The sequence below is a fragment of the Mya arenaria genome, chromosome 13 (assembly GCF_026914265.1).
Source record: "Mya arenaria isolate MELC-2E11 chromosome 13, ASM2691426v1".
Lineage (NCBI taxonomy): Eukaryota > Metazoa > Mollusca > Bivalvia > Myida > Myidae > Mya > Mya arenaria.
Window position 1 is genome coordinate 36019244 of NC_069134.1, and position 20884 is coordinate 36040127.

A 20884-nucleotide genomic window follows, 5' to 3' on the forward strand; every position below is an offset into this window, starting at 1 on the left:
CACGTTAAGGTAGCAATAACAACGTAAAAAATCAATTTAATGCGGTATATTAAAGTGATATATCATTTTAAAGGTTACGTCATTACAAACTCAAATATGCACATTTTTTTAAAATCCATCAATTTTTGACAGAATTATGGCCCGTTTGATTTTACATTTTTATCAATTTTTCTGCTGCAAAATAGGTCAAATTCAAAACTTCGGAATTTAAATGAAATAAATAATGTCAAACAACACATTTTGTTTATTTTCTATAAATTTAATACACATTCCTAAATATCAGAACCTAAACAAAGTTTTAAGCAAATTGTTTTACTTTAAAAAAAATGATGAAAAAACGTCCATTTTTAAGAAATTTTAAGAATGAGCTTGAAAAAGGTAAAAGACAAAGAACGTTTACATTCTTCCATTCACTGCTTGACTGTTGCATTTTTACAATTAATAGTATTATAAATAGGAAGATTAAAGGCAAACAAAAAATTAGTTGCCATGGTAACCATTCAATAAAAATACAAAAAATGCTTTAAACATCGGTTTTTGTTAAAAAGGAGAATTATGTACATCTTGCCATGATTTGCCTGACAGTTGTAATAAAGGTGAACTTCAACCCATCTAGCAATTCTGAATATTTCAATATAAGTATGAGATTGTCAGCAATTTTCAAGGTTAAATTATAAATATAATTGTATACAAAGTATGACCAAATAATTAACAAATAACAGAAATATTTCATTGACTGAAGCGGACATGCTAAAAAGTATGACATTGAAAATACAAAGGTTTTTAGACAACAATTACAGTTTCTTAAGAAAACTAGACTCTATAGTTACCATGTCAACTGTTTAAAGTGACACTCTTATTCAGTATCAATGCATACACATGTATAACAAACATATACTTTGACTGTTAACCCTTTAACAACTTACTTAATAATTCTTTTTTGGAAAATATTAAGTATTGATGAAAATATTGTAACCGTGTATTTAAGCTGAAAAAGCAAAGATATTAAATGATTGGTGAATGCATAAAGATTTACTGTGATCTACTATGATCTCAAATGGTAGAAATACTGTCTTTTATGCACATTTCCTTCAAGTAGAAGTAGGCATCATTCATTAGAACCATTGTTTTCAACATTTATTCATCCTTTTTGGAATAATAAAACAAAAGTATTAATTGTGGTAAATCTTATGTGGGAGTAAGAGTGCATCTTTAAAAGAACCGACTTTTTTTTTTTAAATTGACATGGAAACTATAAACACAAATAATACCAGATAATGTTTAGAAACAAACATAAGGACAATATTTCTGTTTCAAACCAAATTTAAAATACTTTAATTATTGGAATCAAAATGTGCATAGATTTGGAATCATAATGTCCATGCATGTATTTGTAACCATTCATAACAAGTTTTACACATAAAAAGAAAACATTTTATATGGAAACATTTTCACTCTATAATCACTCAAAAACTGAAGGAACTGTTCATGCTGTACAGGGGTATTTGGAAGTGCAGATACTTCTTATTGCAAGAAAATTAATCCTCTTTGCACTACACTGTAATCTTGGATATTGCAGGAATTCAGAAAAATCTGTGAGACACTTCATGGTATGACTGTTGCATGATAGAACCACTGTCAAATACTGAAAAATACTGTCAAATTACACCAAGCTGTTTTTTTCTCAGAAACCATCATGAGCCTGAAAATATAACAAAGGAATGTGTTGATTTCAATTAATATACATGTTAACAAAAGAAACTACATGCATTCAGTTTATATGGCAACATACATATACAGATGTATACATACAGTGTAAAAAGGTTTTATCACAATTAATTAAGAGAATACATTATATTACCAGATATTGTCTTAATATTGTCTTAATAAAGTTGACATACATACAGAGAGAAATAAGGATTTTCTAATTTAAAACTTCATACTGTTCAACATTTTTGTCCACTTTTTGTACATAACAAATTACCTTTTCTCTATAATAATTTATTTTTCCTTTCAAAATTATTCCTCAAAAAAGTCAACATTATATTTTTAATAGAGCAAATAAATACAATTTGACAAAAAAGGTACATACAATTAGGTTACTGAATCTGCATCAGTCAGGTGAGAGTGAAACTGAAAGTAAACAGAAACATAGATAATTATGTATTATTCAGAGAGGGACAACTATGTATATATATATATATATATGTAATGAGGTTTGATGTCTATACACAGTTTGGTATTTACCAGAATCAATTTAAGAATCAATTCAACTTTACAGCTCAAAAAAATGTCAAAAGCATTTATTTTACAAATAATAAAATATGTCATCATACAAAATGTCAAAGTTTATAAAGAGTTTTCAATAACTTCAGGTATGATTTCAAAGAAAATTAAGCAAATGGCATGTTAATGAGATATTCTCTGGTAAATATGCATCATAGTTCTAAGTTACCTCAGTTCTGCAATCCTTCCCATCATTCTGACTGGCTGAATTTGAGTGGTATGAATGTATTCTATGGCTTTATTTCTCACTGAAAGGAAGAAAAGATTAAATAAAAAAAGGGAAAAAAGACTAATAAATGACAAAACTGACCACCCATGAATTGGCAGACATACTAATGTGTAAAAATACTCAAAATATTTAGTCAAAAAGGAAGAACAGCCATTTATGGAATGTGAAGTTTAAAATAATTTCAAATGAATAATCAAAACATTGAGTTGAAAATTAATGACAGCAATTGAAATCCTATCATAACAGGAATTCCAATAAATCTGTAGACAAATAATGTTTGAAAAGTTGAATAATTTTTACAGAGAGTGATTTTATAATCCAAGTAACTATACAGAACATAAAAATGTTTCCTGAAATTTACACATTAAAACATTGATATGTTGAAATTTGAAACTTTCCAATTATTATTTAAGTATTAGTTACTTGGTGATAATGTATGATCTATAAACAATTAAAATTGGTAGGCATCCAATTAACTGTTTAGAAGATTAAAAAATGCTTACTTTCTTAGTTTCAATTGTGAAATGCCTATATAAGCCAGCCTGCATTTTTCTTATTAACCAATAAAACACTAAATGGAAACTTGGCGTTGTAATTTGATTAATTGGGTTTTGGTTGTCGAGCTCCTTTAAGTTATTTAATATGAATTTGTCGGTCAATGCCCGTTGCAGAAACATACACATAAACAATACCAAACTTCAGCTTGACAGATTCTTAATTAATAATATAGAATGGCTTAATAAAAAATAACTGCCAATTCTCCAATAGTTTATTTACATTATTTAAAACCGAAAGTGACCAGATCCTTAAAGAACCCGGTCTGTTTATTTCATTAAAACCAATCACAATATCCAAAATAAAAACAATTGCAAATGTCTTATTTATTCAAATTATAAAACATTTGACCAATGTTCATGCAAAAGAATTGGCAACCTCTTATAAATAGCATTCTAAATATAATAAAACAATGATATGCATAAACCTACCTCAATGTTTACTCAAAATAAATTACTATTTATAGAGGTTGACATTTTAAAAGTAAACAAAAATTACTTCCTGGTTAATTCGGATACTCTCGGCTTTTAAGGTTGCATGGCTTATGAGTCATCAAATTGTTCTTGTTTTTGGCCACTCTCAGAAACAATGTGTTTATAAATAGCCCTTGCGGAAAAATGCGACAGATTACTGAATCAAATGGATAGTATCACTGTGTAGATAAATGAATGAATTTTCAGAAATTCGATGATGCATTGTTGTTCTCTTTCGATTTGGACCTATAATTGAGCACGTTTTATCCACAGGCATCTGAATCATTGTTTGTCACTAAAATGTTGTTTAAAACCATTTCGGGTACATACAATGAGATAAACAACACATCTGAAGATATTTAGTGTCTTTGATATACAAAAAAGAAACAAGGTATGTAACTCAAACTTACCCGATTTCACGGCATTCGGAACTCCTCGGCCATTTTATTAGAAAACAACCTCGGATGTATTTGGACGGTTTACACACTTAAAAAGTGGTACGTTTAAGTCCGCTGCAAGTAGATCGCGTAGTAATTTTATTTAGCAGTTAAACTTTGTGACTCAACTCTTGGGATTCTTCATTATGTTTGCTATAATACAATTCAATGACAATAAATTTAAACTAAGATCAATAAATACAACTCTAAAACACTACATTTAACTAATGATATAATTCAAAATTTTACGAACTACTTCAACAGATGTACCGGCATACATCCGAGGTTGTTTTCTAATAAAATGGCCGAGGAGCTCCGAATGGATTTCACGGTAGAGTCCAGTTTTATGCAAATTTCTCAACCAACATAAAAACAATCCATTTTTAAATAAGTGACATGGAAAGAAGAGTCAATTACCTTTAAAATGGTGTGCGATATGTTGGTATAACTATATTGTCTTTAGACAAACAAGCATAATTCAATGTCCAATTCTCGTGTTTTTCTTTAGTCGGAAAGAGTACAGCAAATTCAGATCGTCAATTTTCCCCGTGTAAACAGTACTAAAAACAGACCTATTGAAGTTATTTTATGCTTTTTTGCTTCAAAATAAAATAGTGTGACATGAAATAAAAGTACAATAACTGAAATGCAGGGGGTCAACATCTCACAAAGATAATAGACTGGAATGGCATGCGTGCTATTGACTATGTGGGCTGAAAATGAAACCTATAAAAAGGACTCAAACCAACCCATTCGAGATGCGTTCGGGATTCGTATCTTCGTTCACTAACCGTTTAAAAGAACGCGAATAACAATTCAGTTTCTTCTAATAAATACAAAGTCTATGAAAATGTTCACGTCATGGATGTTAGTTATATTAGCGTTACCACTGGCGCGCTTTTGTTTTGAGCTAAAAAAGGTTAGAAATATTAAAAATGATAATGTGAGAGAGTTTGAGACAGGAGGTGGCAGTCGTGATAGACGGGATGTGGAACTTGAGTAAGTAGATTTGCTGTTAGTGTTGAACAAAGTCTGTACACATTTTAAGAGTAAGATATTCATAAGGCAGATCGGTCGGTAGGAAGTTGGGCTGGGGGCTTGATGATGTTTTTTCCAAATTGTTAACAACGAACGAAAAAAGTAGAAAAGGACCATGCTCTTTATTGAGGAATGTATTTTTTTCGTCGAATAAATATTGTACTTTACAGTTTCTTTGATAGTCTTTTATTTGTGTGTAATAGTAATTCATTTTAATGCGTATGTTAATACTATTAAAGGAGCATTTATATTGAAAATGAAACTAATAAATGTGTTTCTCTCTCTATATATATATATGGGCGAAGTTAAGTTATTATCATGTTCACAAAGCTATTTTTTCCACAACACAAATCGCGTTAGCGTTGAGTCCAACATGTCTATCTGCGAAAAGAAAATAGGTCATGAGCAATTTGAAACAAAGATTACATCAACAAAAATAAATAATTTGTTCAAACCTCAAAAAGATCATTTACATCTTTTTGATATGTATAAATTACATGACAATTCAGCAAAAGAAAGAAACATCTTTAATTTATTTTTATTGTAAATAAAAGTTAATTGTGTGACGGCATGTTGGAACTTGACTTTCCGAAAACAAGGTTACTTCATTTGGACCCAATATCAAATAGTGCGTCACCTTATATGCTTCAAAGCGTGTCCAATCCCATCCAGACGACGCTCAAAATCACCCCTAAGTTAAACGATTTTGTGAAACGGCATATTCTTAATCGTTTTTGTTCAAATAAAGTATGTTATGGTAGAAACACGTCAAAAACCTATTTCTACAAAACTATAAGATTTATTTTACAAAGGTTTCGCCCGCTGTTGTTGTTTCTTTTGTTAAGCGTAAACCTTAAGCTCGTGAAACCTAGCTACAAGTACCTTAAGCTCGTGAAACATAGCTACAAGTACATATTCAATAACAAACAGTCATTGCGAAAACAATAATACAAATTTTACCAGAATAACGGACAATGCTTCATTTCAAATAATTTTAATGATGGACAACCATAGGAACTATAAATAATATTTCTAATTTATAATTAGGAGTCTTACACAAAACTTCAATACATATGCAATAATCTTGTCCTCTTGTACTAATCAACGATTCATTATAATTTAGCTTACCAAAACTATGTGTTTTTATTTTGCTGACGGAGTTCAAAACCTAGGCGCAAGCGGACGCTTAACGAAATAACAAAATGTCATTGTCATACATGTATCAAATGATTGTAAATTGCAATAATATAAAAAAAGTCAAGTGCATGTAATACTCGTAACATACACAATATAAGGATGTGATTTCTTTCTATTCTTGTCTCTTCCAAATAAGTAACGTGCGATATTTCAATTCAGGCTAAGAGTAAAACATGGACCACAGAAAACGGATTCGAGCTATGAGTGTTTATCGCTGTGAATACGTCGTTGTTAATTATGTGTAGTTTTAATTTAAAAGGTTTTCAGGTAGCGGGCAAAACGCCTACGAGAGGCTAACGATCGATATCCGAAATTCGTTATACTGAAAGTGTTTTCAGATACCGTCATTAGTTCCGGCTCGCCATAGCTATTCGCGTATCTGTCATAATTTAGGGTCTATATCGAGGTCTTTTTCAAAATAGCTCCGAATTGAAATAAATAGACATTAGCTTGACGTTAGAATAGTGCATGTTTTTCAGAAGTATAATAATGAACAATTTGTTTCAATGTTAAATCGACAAAAACGGATCACCTTTTACTCTAGATAGCGCAATTTAAATCGACATCTATAAAACCTACCCCCCCCCCCCCGAACACACACAGCGGAAAACCTTTTTGCTCAAAAGTTTTTGCAAGAATTTAAATTCGTGCTATGAAAAAGTTTCACAACACATTTACGTTGGTTAAAATATCTCGAACAGAACACAAAACACTTAAACTTTGCATTTTATGTAGTATAAAGGCTATAAAGTTTTCATTCAATAAGCCCTGCCCAAAGCATAAACAACAAGAGCTGTCACAAAGACGATTTCAGAGCTTTTAACCAGAATTCCTCAGTCAAAAAATAAATGGCCATAATTTGCATTACATGCAAGACAATTTCGGACAGGTTGAATGTTTGGTAGCCCTAAAATGAAAATAAATATTTGCAAAATAATAGGTTTGAACTCTTGAAGTTTCAATTCAATACATGCAGTTTATGCCTAGATAATGACTTAAATCTGCTTACATGCAAATCTTAAACCACGTTGTGACGCCGACGTCCTACTCAATGTTAATTAGTATTGCTCTCCTTATTATTCGACGCGTCGAGCTAAAAAGGGAATATATTCTGAAGGAAACGGGTTCCTTTGGAATAAGGTGTATACAAGCTATGAAAATCGCACTCTCACTTCGATTTTCACATTTTTTTATATATAGCACTCGAAGACTAAGGAACTTGTACAGAAACCTGTTCCAAACACGAAGACAATTACAGATAACTAGACGCAGGTTGAAGGCTAATCAAGACGAAATCTTGCGGTCTGAATCAGCGGGCGTGTTGGACAGGGAGCACCCGGATAGAATACAGGGAGACGGCGATGCTTGTTGCCCAACGTGAGTCATTACCTTAAGGCATTATACATTCAAACCTTGTACAAGTACTTAAATTGAATTGCATTAAGTCCAATATAAGTCAAATCAGTATACTAATGAAAGTATCTTAGTGTCTTTATAAAGAGCGGTATGAAGTTGAAACACGTGAAAGACGCGTAGTATGAGTATATTTTACGTTGTATAATTTACATTAATCGCGTAGAATATAATGGTAAATATATACGGGTTTTTAACAGTCATGTTTTTCATTCGCCATCATTTATAATGAGAAAATATTTGGTTTATGTCAGTGAAAAATTTGAATTAATTTCAAAGAAAATAGTTTATTTGAGTTATAATTATATAATTATGTATACATTAATTGTTGTGATAGGTTAAGGTTCGTACACAGTTTTTTTCAACCTTCTCTTAAGCATTATCTATCCAAGTTGTTGTTTTTTCCAGGATGTTTTACTTCCATAAAAACACGACGCTACAGAATGTAGATGGCGTTATGAGACCTATCATTCATATGCCTCCTTACTATCAGTGGATACCACACGGAAAGTGCTTGTAAGTGAAACAAAGTTTAAGGGTTTATATCAATGATTGTGTGTTACCCGTGTATAAACAAACTATGGAAGCCAACAAACTATGGAAGCCTAAATCAAACTCTCTAATGTCCGAATGTTCTGCTTCTTCTGTAACTGCCATGTGTATTTTCTTATGCTTTTGTCAAATAACTTATATAATTATTTTCTCGTCACATCTTAATGACTGCCAATGTATCGATGAAAGATTCCAAAACTACAATGTGTTTATACAGTTGGTGAATCAGCTCGCTTCCTGATTTACTATAGTTAGCGTGATTTAGGTGTTGAGTGGCGGCTGTAGGAAGTCGTCAGTCTCATACATGTCAACACGGACTATTAATTACGAGGTCTTTTAAAAAGAAAAACAAGACTCTTTTCAACCAAATAAACAGATTCGTGAGTGATTCAAATCAGTCTATAGTTGTTTACACATTTGATCTTATATAATCCGTATATTACATAAGAGAGCGTCTTTTTCAGGGGAGGTGGGAATTGTGGTGGCCTTTGCATTAGCGAACCTGTGATGCTGCATCTGCTGACGCTCAACACTCAGACAAATGACATTTTGTTTGAAGCATTTGAGGTTCCCGGATATTGCTCATGCAAAAATATATCTTAGTATTTGGGTAACCATGTTAAATTGAGTTCGTAGGTCAATGCCATTTCACTAAGTTGATTTTAAAGAAAATTATAATTTTTCATTTACGAAAACTACAAAAGAAGAATGTATATGGTGCTATTAACATCTTAACTGCTGAAACAGTGGTGGTATTTAAAATAAATCGCTGACAAAAGTTAAGAAATATTCATTGTTTAAACTTACATATTTTACAACGATTGTGAAACAAGTCATTACAACATTATATTATTCACGCTCGTTGGCACGTTTTGAAGCGACAGTGTGGTCTTGTGTTGTGGGGGATATTGGAGTATCCGTAGGAAACCGGCTTGGTGATCACAGAATAAACTCACATGCACTCATGCCGGGAATCGAACCCAGGTCGACTAGGTGCAAAGCCATTGCGGTCACCACTGCGCTATCCAGACAACCAAAATATTCATCAAGTTAAAAATCTTCACCAAGGTACTTTAAAAATAATACCCAACTTTATTCATAAGAGTGATGCAATATTAAAATGAAGCATAATACCAGATTTCAGTGTAAGCTGGTATTTTTGATTTCACGATTGTTACAAAATCATGTTTCCACGAGTGGCGATATATACAGTTTGTATAATGGCCGGATTGAATCATTTTGTTCAAATGAGCAATGTTACAATTTACGAAAGAAATCATTTATTGTAAAATTTATCGATAAAGGCCAATGACATTAGTGTACATGAATGTCAGCTTGCTTGCACGTACGGGGTAACTGGTCCAAAATTCTCGAACATATTAATTCCTTTATAACAGGATCAGGCTTAACACACTAATTTTTATTTGATGAAAATTGTTGAATTTTCTCTTTTTAAAGAAATTTGATGCTTTTAATTTTTATTAATAAGATAAATATTAATATAAACTACATTTGGTTTTGGAAAAACATACCCAAATCAGTAAAATTGCTTAATTGAATAAGATACCATTTGAGTTACGCTAATAGAAATTTAGAAAATTTGGCGGCTGGTTTTTAACATTACCTGAATATAACGACAGTCTCCTTATACTCTGCCAAGTTAACACACAACCATCAGTTTCTTGCATTATATACAAACGCAATGTAAAGCAAGAAGGCAAAAAAGAGCAAAATGCAGCGAAAGAGAAAAAGCATGAAAGCATACACATTTCTGAAGCCTGGCTAATGTATTTCCGAAAAACTCAATAGTAAACTTTTTTTAAACGTATTTAGACACCCACTCATTAGTGTCAATAATTACAAGCTTCAATTAATATTGCATTGTTGACATATAATTCATCTGTCCAACTCTGTTCTGTGTAAGAAGACATGTTTTATATGTGGCATGATAATTGTACCTATGTATGATGGATCTGTCGGTGACTATTTAGCAATCTTTGATGATAAGTCAGTAAAATTATATCAACATTAGGGTATTTTATAGCTGGAATCTTTTTGTGTTATTGTTGATGCTGTTTTTAAAACAGATATCATATTCAAATATGTATGTTACTATTTTCTTGCATCTGTTTGGATTGCATATTCATTGTCTTGTTATACTTTACATATTGTTTTACATTGAACTCTTTTAATGTTTCGTTTCTTGATCAACTATGAAATAGCCGAAATAAATTTTAAGAAAGAATTATTACTCATTTTTATCTTGTTCACAATGGAATACTTATCAATTATATAAACCACGGTGACACTGGTCAGCTATTTATTTATATACATAGGCTTCTTCGAACAAAATATGCTAAACTTAAGAAATGGGCCCGGGTTTGCTTCAAATACTCGTATAAATTGCCATTAGTACCATAGTACCATAATGGTGTACTAAGTATCATTGTAGTATCTTGATTAAAGGTTTTCTGACCAACCCCAAAAGTTTAAGTTTTAACAAACATGAGACGACGACGAAACTGGCCATCCCTGTACAAATGTCATGTACATCAAATTCTTCAATAACAAAACAGCTAGACATAAATATGTGTCATTTTACAGAACAGCCTACTCTATTAAGATCGTTCGTATTTTTCAAAAAAGTCCTTAATCTATGTAGTGCGCAGTTCTGATATATCCAATGTCGTCGGCTAACTCGCGACCAGTACGTTTTAACTTTTCTTTATAGCGTGGGCAATAATCTTATTATTTTGCCAGAATACGTAACGAATCTCAAGCTTACATAAAGTTTTATGTATTAATATATAGTATATATCAGCACTTATAACATCGTACAGATTATGTCTTTGCAAAAACTTGGAACTTTTTAGCCGTAACATTCAGCTTTGACTAAAATTTAGTTTGTAGTAACGACTTAACCGAGTTCCTATTTCTCGTATAGGACATTTGGTGGGAAAGTCGAAATTTGCATTTTTTTGTTTTGGTACTGTTAGACAACCACCACATTAACTTCTACATAACCACTCTTTCCCAGTGTGTGTAATTAGTCCTCGCATGGATGGTAAATAAAATAATGGACGCTTCACTGACAAGTCCGGACTAATATACTGTTGAAACACATTATGACCACAGTCGTATGTTACAGCCTACGATAACACATACTGACAAGCGATTAATCATATGTAATGAATTGATTACAAGAACGATATCAATTTATGCTATGGTTACTACCTTCGAACAATCAGTGGAAATAGCAGGTCAACGGGATATACACTGGTTTACAAAGTTTCGACTTATATCATAACATTTTTACGGCACCATTTAGCATGTAAATGAAATACTTATGAAAACTGATTTACTATGATGCAACAAAATGGTGCGTTTGAGCGTCAGAAATTAAAAATTTTATCGGCAAAATTTTCGTAAAAATTAAGTTACTTGAAGTGACAGAAATGGACCTCATAGTAAATATAACGTCAGAAGAAAAAATGACTTCATATTGTGGCTGAAATCACAATAGTGGCACTACCAAGGAGACACGATATTTGAAGGTTCCTTAAAAACAACATCAGTCAACTGGCTATTATACATAAGGTACATGATCAGGCCACATAACTTGTTTTTCTCGTCAAATCACACCAAAATGTAGAGTTTAAATGAACTGTGTTGCTATAAAGTCACCCGAAGAATGTGAAGATGATGAACGCCGCATTATTATAGGTTAGATCTCGATGTTTCGGGTTCTATTACTACGCTTGACAAGACAACGCAAAAAAACTAAAATATCACTACGACAGACATTAACTGTAACTGCATGTATTAAACGCAAGCAAAGACATAATGCAATGACATATTTGCAATATAGCTATCCACTAAGTCATTTCTTCTTCATCAACAATTCTAGATTTTTCCATAAAAGTACACTCACCATTGGAATGAATAACTATTAATTGTTGTCAACAACTTGTTAATGGTTTGCGTACAGAAATGCACTCCAATGGCTTTAAATTCCAATAAGAAAATCCCTTCCCAATCATAGAAAATTGATGTCATATGAATACTTAAAGGAATAAGAATTTCGCGATATGAAATGTGTATTCAATCAATTATTGAAACGAACATACAATAAATAAATAATTATGCGACATGAAATATGTGGTGAAAGTTAAGTACAATAACTGAACCGCAGAGGTCAAAATTCAATAGACAACACCTCACAAGGATCAAAGACCGAAATTTCGAAGAAAAAAGGGAATGATGCCGATATTAAGTAGAAACATTGGAAAATATGGATTTTCACGTCGGAATTACAGTGATTCTGTTTCTTCACCCAAGTGTAACAGATTTGCGACCAATCTGTAATCAAATGAATAAATAAATAATAAAATCTGACTAAAATCAATGTAAATAGCTTAACTTGTAATAATGTGTATTCCTTAACATTAATTCATGAATACATTGCTTATTCAAAATGTGGAATGATTCACACTCGGTCGTGGCAAAACTCAAACTTGGCTAGCGCGCCTGAAATGACGGGACGTTCCTCGTTTCTTGAACAATAGTTCATATGTTGGAGCATATCAATATCAATGGTTAATAATGAAATAATAATAAAAATTAGATAAAAAGTAACATACACTAAATGGTTAGACATGGAAAACAATTAATTGTATACGGCTTTTACTCGTATTAATGGTATATTTCGACCTCAGAGATTTAGAAAAGTATAGTTTAAGATCTCAAAGTATCATTACATCATTACAAATTATTCGACATTCGTTCGAATGGAAAAGTGTAGTAATATTGTATGGCCCTTCGAAAATAAATCGACGTATTATTTAAGAAAAAGTCGCATACAAACAATACCATTCAGTATATGTCGTTTACATAAAGATATCTATTTTAAATATTCTGACATTGTCTTTGAAGCGTTAAGATATTTGTTATACAGTATTCTGCGTGAATAATTTTTCAACCGGCATGAACACGAAATTCACATAAGTAACTATTCGGCCTTGACAAACTTTCGCGTCTAGTTTGTTTTCAGCCATATAAAAGGACAATGGACTCAGCCAATCCGCTTCGAGATACATTCGTTTTTTTTTTATCTTCGTTCACCTACCAAGTAGAAAGAACGCGTATAACGATTCAGTTATTTTAACGAAACTTTGTCCGTGAAAGTGTTTACGACACTCGTGTTAATCATAGCAGCGTTACCAGTGGCGCAATTTTGTTTTTATCTACAAAAGGTTAAAACAAACTGAATATGATACTGTGAGTGAGTTTGGGACTGGATGTTGCAGTCGTGATAGACGGGATGTGGAACTTGAGTTAGTTGAATTGCTGTTTTAATGTTTAACAAAATTAGTACTAAATTTAAGAGTAAAATACACATAAGGCAGATTAGTCAGGAGGAAGATGGGGCGGGGCCTTGAGGATATTATTTTTTTTCAAAATTGTTTTCAAGGAATGTAAACAGAAGGAAAGGGCCATGCTCTATGACTGAGGAATATATTTTTTTCGAATTTGTTCAAGTATTTGAAATTGTACTTAACAGGGATTTTTTATGGTATTTATATTCATGACAAGAAGAAGCTTTCGTGGGAAGAGAAGCACCTTGATATGGACCATAAATTATTTAAGACTCTAGACGACTTTCGTATATATTCAAGGGAGTTACAAAGAATAGCAACTCCTTTGTCATTATAGTTTATGGTTAACCTTAACTTAAAACTTAATCAGGTAGCGTAAAAAAACGCCTACGAGAGGCCTATTCTCGATTTACGAGAAGTGTAACACTTAAAGTGCGTTAAGATACCGCGCATAGTTACGGCTTGCCATAACTAATCGGATATTTCACATACTCTTGGTTTACATCCTTGTCCTTATCAAAATAGCTTGACGTTATAATAGTGCATGTTTTAGCAAAAGTACATCAACAAATTGTTTCATTGTTAAATCGACAAAACCTGGCTTTACTCTAGCGCGATTTAACCTGACATTCATAAAACCTTATCCTGGCCAAAGCATAAAAAACATAAACTGTCACAGAGACAGCGTTCTCGACGATTTCTCAGCTTTTAATCGGAATGCATAAGTCGAATGATAAATGGCCATCATTTCAAGTATTTGCAAAACGGACTTGGTAAATTTAGTAAGTTGGATAGATTGGAACAACTTTCTTAAGTTTCATTCCAATGCATGATTTATCATATAATGACTTAAATGTGCTTACATGCATCACATTAACCATGTTGTGACGCCGATGCCATGTGAGTAGTATAGCTCCCCTTATTCTTCGAATAGTCGAGCTAAGAAGGAAATCTATTCTGAAAGGAAAGGACACTCTCGGATGGAGGAAAATACAAGCTATGAAAAATGCACTCTCAGTTCGATTTTCACTGCTCATTTACCACAAAGTAATTAACTATGAAAAATAATGTTGCACTGGGAAGTGATTTGTTAATGCATTTAGATAATAGTATTTCTAGCACCCGAAGACTAAAGATTTTGTAACCTGTTCCAAACACGAAGACAATTTAAGATGACCAGGTGCAAGTGGAAGGCTGATAGAGACGACATATTGCGGTCTAGATCAGCGGGAATTGTGAATACGGAGGTCCGGGATAGAATACAGGGAGACGGTGATTTTTGTTGTCCAACCTAAGCAATTACTTTAAGGCAATAGACATTCAAAATTTGTATTTGTACTCAAACAGAAATGCCTCAAGTATGCCGTAGGTCAAATCAGTCTCCTAACGTATTTTCACAGTGTCTGTATGGGGAGTTGTATGAAGGTTTTATTCACCAATAGTTTTGATACACATAAAAGATTAGTATGCGTATTTTCTACGCAGTTTAATTCAAATTAATAGCGAAAAATACATTGGTAAATGTAATGTTTTATTTTAACAGAAGTGATATGCTTTTACATTCGCCGTTACTAATAATGAAAATATATTGTATTAATGCCATTGTAAAATCGAATTTGCAGAAATAGCATAAAAAAGAAAATAGTTCATTTGAGTTATAATAATATAAATTAAATTATTAATTGTTGTGACAGGTCAAAGTTCGTAACCTGTTTTTTAAATCATCAAGTGTTCTAGCATTGTCCATCCATGTTATTTTTCAGGATGTTTTACTTCCATAAAAACACGACTCTCCGAAATGTAGATGGCGTTATGAGACGGATCATACGTATGCCTCCTTACTATCAGTGGATACCACACGGAAAGTGATTGTAAGTGAAACAACGTTAAAAGGAACACGCTCATGTTCGTGAACCAAAAATTAGTTTTCACGGTAATGCATCTGAAAACCATTATGTTATCAGTGTACGAGGGTCATCCGTAAAGTTCGAGGACTTATGTATTTTCAAACAAATAATTTGAAAGAAAAAAAGAAAACACTTTTTCTCAACAATGCTGTGTTGGCGCTATCTACATACACAAAAATATACAAAAAAAAAGAAGAAGAAATATATAGTACATGGAACATAAGTAACTGCACGGAGCATTTTGTACGACGTAATGACGTCAATATCTAAAAAGCGTCAATATGTTTCAAAATATTCACCTATTGTTATATGTTATATGCTATACATTGTCGCTTTATCAAAGTGTCATAAATATCTCTGTACCGGTCACTGGACCAATTTTTAACAAATGAGAGAAACTGTGTCTGAATGTCATTGGTATCTTCAAATCGTCTTACCTATAGCTCACTCTTCAAGCGGGGAAAGACAGCAAAGTCCATCGGGGCAAGATCTGGACTATATGGACGGTGAACTATCCGTTCCAGTCCAATGAAATCAAAAGTTATAAGATGTGCACGATGGGGTGGGGCATTGTCCTGGTTTAGAATATTGGACTTCATGTCCGTTCCTGGTCTCTTCTTCCGGAACGCATGGATCAGATCCCGGCGGATAACATGAAATCGTAATTTGAACGAATCATTATTGAAACAGTGAAAAATTATATAGGTGTATTGTTTAATGTTGACCTAGCTTAAACTGGTATAAAAGTCAAAATAAATAATTTAGCATTTTATGTTTACATTGACATGTTATTATGAGTACAGTAAATTTACCATCTGGTAATAACTCGCATTGCTTGTTTGGCCATATTTGACTTCGTGGGAAAGCAGCATCTCCTTCCGGTCCATGAAAAAGATGAACATCGTTTTCTGTGCCGACTTGCTGACCCGTGCCTTCTTTGGAGGGGTTGTGCCTGGGGCTCTATTCAATAAACAACTTAGATCGATCTTTAATTTAAGGGAAGAATCTGAGTGTTTTGATTGGACTGTGAAGTTCATTGACCAATAGACTGAATGAATACACTGAGGCATGTCTAAGGATAGGGATAAGAACTATACCCCTGGTGCCTTCCAAAACATGGATTGTTGTTTTGTCTCGGGATCGTAGTTATGAGTTCATGTTTCATCACAGGTAATAATGCAAATGAAAGAACTCCTCGCCATCACGCGTCCATCGTCGTATAAACGACATGGACGCTGCAACACGTTAAGTGCGTTCTTCTTCTTTCAATAAAGGGGGGACCCACCTCGCCGAAACCTTACTAATGTTCAGCATGCCAGTCAGTATGTGGCGGGTACAGCTATGTCCAATGTCTGCTTCCTCCGCAATTTCAGGTACGGTCTTCCATCCATCACCATTTGTCGCACCATTTATCTACCTTAGCCCCATCTACCGAGGGTCTCCCACGTCGTTTGTCTGTGTAGGTATGTAGCTAGCATTCACGCAGTACTTAATAGCCGCGCGTTGCTCAGTACGAAGTGACGTCGCCACCCGTGACGCTAAGTGATGAAACTACAGTGCTACGTGTTTGCTACACAACAATATCAATATACCGGATATAACGGTTGACGTTTGGCGGTAAACGTCATGAAAGTTTAAATTGACATCATGTGGAATTTTAAAGACAATGCCGTTATTTTTGAGATATTGTGGGTTTACGGCGATGAATGGAACAAAACTTTGCAAAATATTCAAAGTACTCCGTAACGCCGACGTCCATGCATAATTTTTATGTAGCATGTATTTAAGTACATGTCAATAATATGAATATTTTATTATTGAAATATATTATTAACATTCTGCTTATTTGTAGGCTTTTACTTCAATATCATATTTTTATCAATATTATTCATTGCAGTCCAAGAACTTTACGGATGTCCGTCGTATTATTCTATGATATTGAAAATTCAGAAAATAATACAATTGAATTTTGGTTTTAGTGGGAAGCCAACCAACGCTGGTACAGTCAACAAAAAAGCTGATAACAAAACCTCTCGCATACACCGAGGGATCATAATATAAGGTTTAAGCCTTTCGTTAAAGGGGTTACTAACGCTATTCAAAAATTTGGATTTCAAAGACAATATTAAAGCATATATCAACAATTGTTGAAGGGTTATAGCCGCCAGTATCTTAACCTTAGTTTAAACAAACATGATAATTTTGCCAATGTAAATATCGCGTCATAAAAAAGAGCGCATTTCACGAAATATGCGAGTCCCTACAAGGGCTTGTATTAATAATGTTTTTATCCTCGTGTATAATCCGACTTAAGTAGCCTAGAGTGGACACTCGAATTTCCATTTAATGTTATCAAAATTGTGTTGTTTTTTTACTTGTACGTCGGCATATCAGGAAATGACCGACGTTAAAGAGCATTGTAAGTAAGACAACATTGCTGTAGTCATGTCTTTCAGGTAAAAATTATTTTACGAAAAAAGTCACAAAATTACGCTTGTCAAAACAGAATATGTGATCAAAAATATAATGCAAACGATGTGAAATGAACGTTCACTGACATAGCAAAAAAAAAGGCAAATCAACTCCATAAGCATAAGACATGTTTTTGTCAATCAATGCTTTTAGCTTATACTATTTCAATATAAAATTGATATGATAGTTAAATAGTAAATCACCAATCAATTTGTTTCCATATTTTATTCAACCCAAAAGACTTTTCAAAATCACTATTATACTAAATGTCTGCTGACTTATGATGTAACCTCCATTTTCACTGGCCGCCGTATTCGTCGTACAACTCATGCTGCATTCTTGCATACAGCGTATGATGTTTGAATATTGGCGCCCGTTTAAGTATGCAGCATCGCATCCATATGTAGCAAACCGTACCTAGTTCGATTGAAAACAAGATTTTGAAAAAGACGACAAAAAAGATTGCAGGTTTAGTTAAATAATTTAAACAGCAGTTTCAAATTTGAAGCACTGTAAGACCTTATTTTTCCCGTTCATATGCTTTCTTCCTGAGACAAACTTGTTCCTATTCTTCACAGCTGGGAAAACCTCATATCATTTGTTACACATTTCGAACATATATGTCACAGTTCCTGGAAAATTTGTGATCGAAGCAGGTTTTTTATGTAACATGGAATCACATTCCTCACAGATCAAAATTGCATTTTTTTTTAACAAAAAAGTATTTTCTTAACAACTGAGTCTAATCAGTATTGCAGATATATTTGGTTGATATAAATGTATGCGTATATATTCTAGTTATAAAGAATCGTTGATTATATTGATGTTGTTGTCGATTTGTTGATGTTGTTTGTTGTTGCTATTATTTCTCGACTTGGATCCAGCTGAAGGCTCAGTGGCGGTTGCAATGGAGATAGTTGTTGTACGTGTATAAGTGATATAAGTAGGAAAAGTATTGGCTCTTGTTGGCAACGTGATAGTAGGTGTATGTGTAGTAGTGGTAGATGGTATTGTAGTTGTTGTTATGAATTGTGTTGGTAAAACCAGACGTACTGGAAAAAGTATTTCCGACGCTTTCAACGGATAAATGTCGTGCGAGCAGTGAATAACGCAGTGTTAGCAGAGCTTTTGTTTAAAGATAGTTCTGTTCCGAGCTTGATAAGGTTGAGCATTAACGATAGTGTAACAATTTACCCTCGGGGACACGATCCAACCAAGATAGATATAGAGAAAAAATAGTTCTAAGAATAGGTGTTGCTTTTGTTGTTGGTATTGTCAGAATATTCATGTTCGAAACGGAGGGAAACTAGTATAGTAGGGTTATTAGTAAATCCACGAGAGTCGAATTCGACATTCAAGATTAAAACGCAGCACTAATAACCCTTTTATTATATACATTACTGGTTATATTACTTAAAAGCCACATGTTTTCATAATAAATGTCATTTTTACGACGCACTATTTTGTGTTATGACGTGGAAGAGTGGAATATGGCCGTATTGCACTAGAGTGGAATACGGACTACAGTATTTTACATGTATATGAATTTCGTGTGGATTTATGATGGGTATATAATAAAACAATTTATTAAAAAAACGTCCATTTCAACTAGCACTTTAACCTCAGTTAAGCCGTGTAGTATTTATGTCCCTTCAATATGCCCCCTGCAAACTTTTCTCGAACCAGCCCGATATACGATTTATACTATTACGACATCTACTACTGCTGCTGCTGCTGCTGTAAACGCCTTCGCAATCACCGCCGCCGCCACCACCACCACCACCACCACATCTGTTGCTGCTGCTGATCCTCCTCATACTACCAGCACAACTTATTATCATTGTTGTTATTGTTGTTGTTGTTATTTATTATCATAATTCTTTTATCAAACTATTATCATCATTATTTTATTTTTTATTATTTTATTATTTCTTTTTATTACTTTTTTATTCTTCCAATTCTGAATTCGCCCTTGAAAATGTCAAACGGCGGACGCTATTATTTTTTTCCATTTTTTTATACTGTAGAGTTATCTCGAAATGTAAATTAAAAACATATACTATAAGGAAAAACAATCGAACGTGTGTATTACGAAACAAGAGAGTCATTTTTAATAAAACTAATCACTTTTAATATCATAATGTTCTATTTTGATTTTAAGGGCTGAAAAAGAAAATACAAATAAGTATATTCTAAAAGAATGTACGAAAACAAAGCACAACGTGTTTTGAAAGGGCGAAAACTATAAATTACAGGAATAGTACATTTCAAAATATGGCAATGATTACAAATATTTTAAGTAGGCGGAGTTTGAAAAGCTTGCTGAAAATATTTTGAGCATGCGGAACTTAAAAGCCCGCGGAAATTCTTTTCGAATAGGCGTAATTCATAGTACATGCCGATGCAACCTAAATTTTGCAATAGGTCGCAAAAAGCCTGATAAGACAAACGAAATCGCTATTTAAACATAAATACGACCCATGTACACTGTAACAGGATGTATTAAATGTAGGCGAAAAGATATTTGATATATAGCACTTCTGTGAAACCCTTTTTTAAAGTGACACTCTTCTTCAAAATCAATACATACACATACATGTATAACAAACATCAGTTTTGAGTGATAAACCTTTAACTACTTACTTAATAAAGCATTTGTGGAAACTATTAATTACTGATAACAAGATTGTAACCGTGTATTTAATAGCTGAAAACGCAAAAAAATTATATAATTGGTGAATGCTAAAATATTTACTGTGATGTACTATAGTCTCATAAGGTAGAAATACCGCCTTTTATGCACATTTCTTTGTATCCTTCATAAGAACCATTGTTAACGATATTTACTTTTTCTTTTCTTTTTTGGAAAATTAAAACAATATTATTCATTGTACTTAGTCTTATATGGGAGTAAGAGTGCATCTTTAAAATGCATTTATCTACACAAATC

The 20884-nt window shown here is 33.0% G+C and overlaps 1 long non-coding RNA gene across 4 annotated transcripts; it reads right to left on the reverse strand.

Annotated features, from left to right (window-relative positions):
• Window positions 1-244: 244 nt before the first annotated feature.
• Window positions 245-4036, reverse strand: LOC128213169 (uncharacterized). 4 transcript variants are annotated; one of them, XR_008257692.1, is made up of 4 exons: window positions 3954-4036; window positions 2456-2534; window positions 2093-2133; window positions 245-1702 (listed from the first exon to the last, which is right to left on the reverse strand). It is a non-coding gene; the product is annotated as an uncharacterized LOC128213169 (long non-coding RNA). The 4 variants fall into 4 exon arrangements; XR_008257694.1 differs by lacking the exon at window positions 3954-4036 and adding an exon at window positions 3569-3916; XR_008257693.1 differs by lacking the exon at window positions 3954-4036 and adding an exon at window positions 3502-3568.
• Window positions 4037-20884: the final 16848 nt, after the last annotated feature.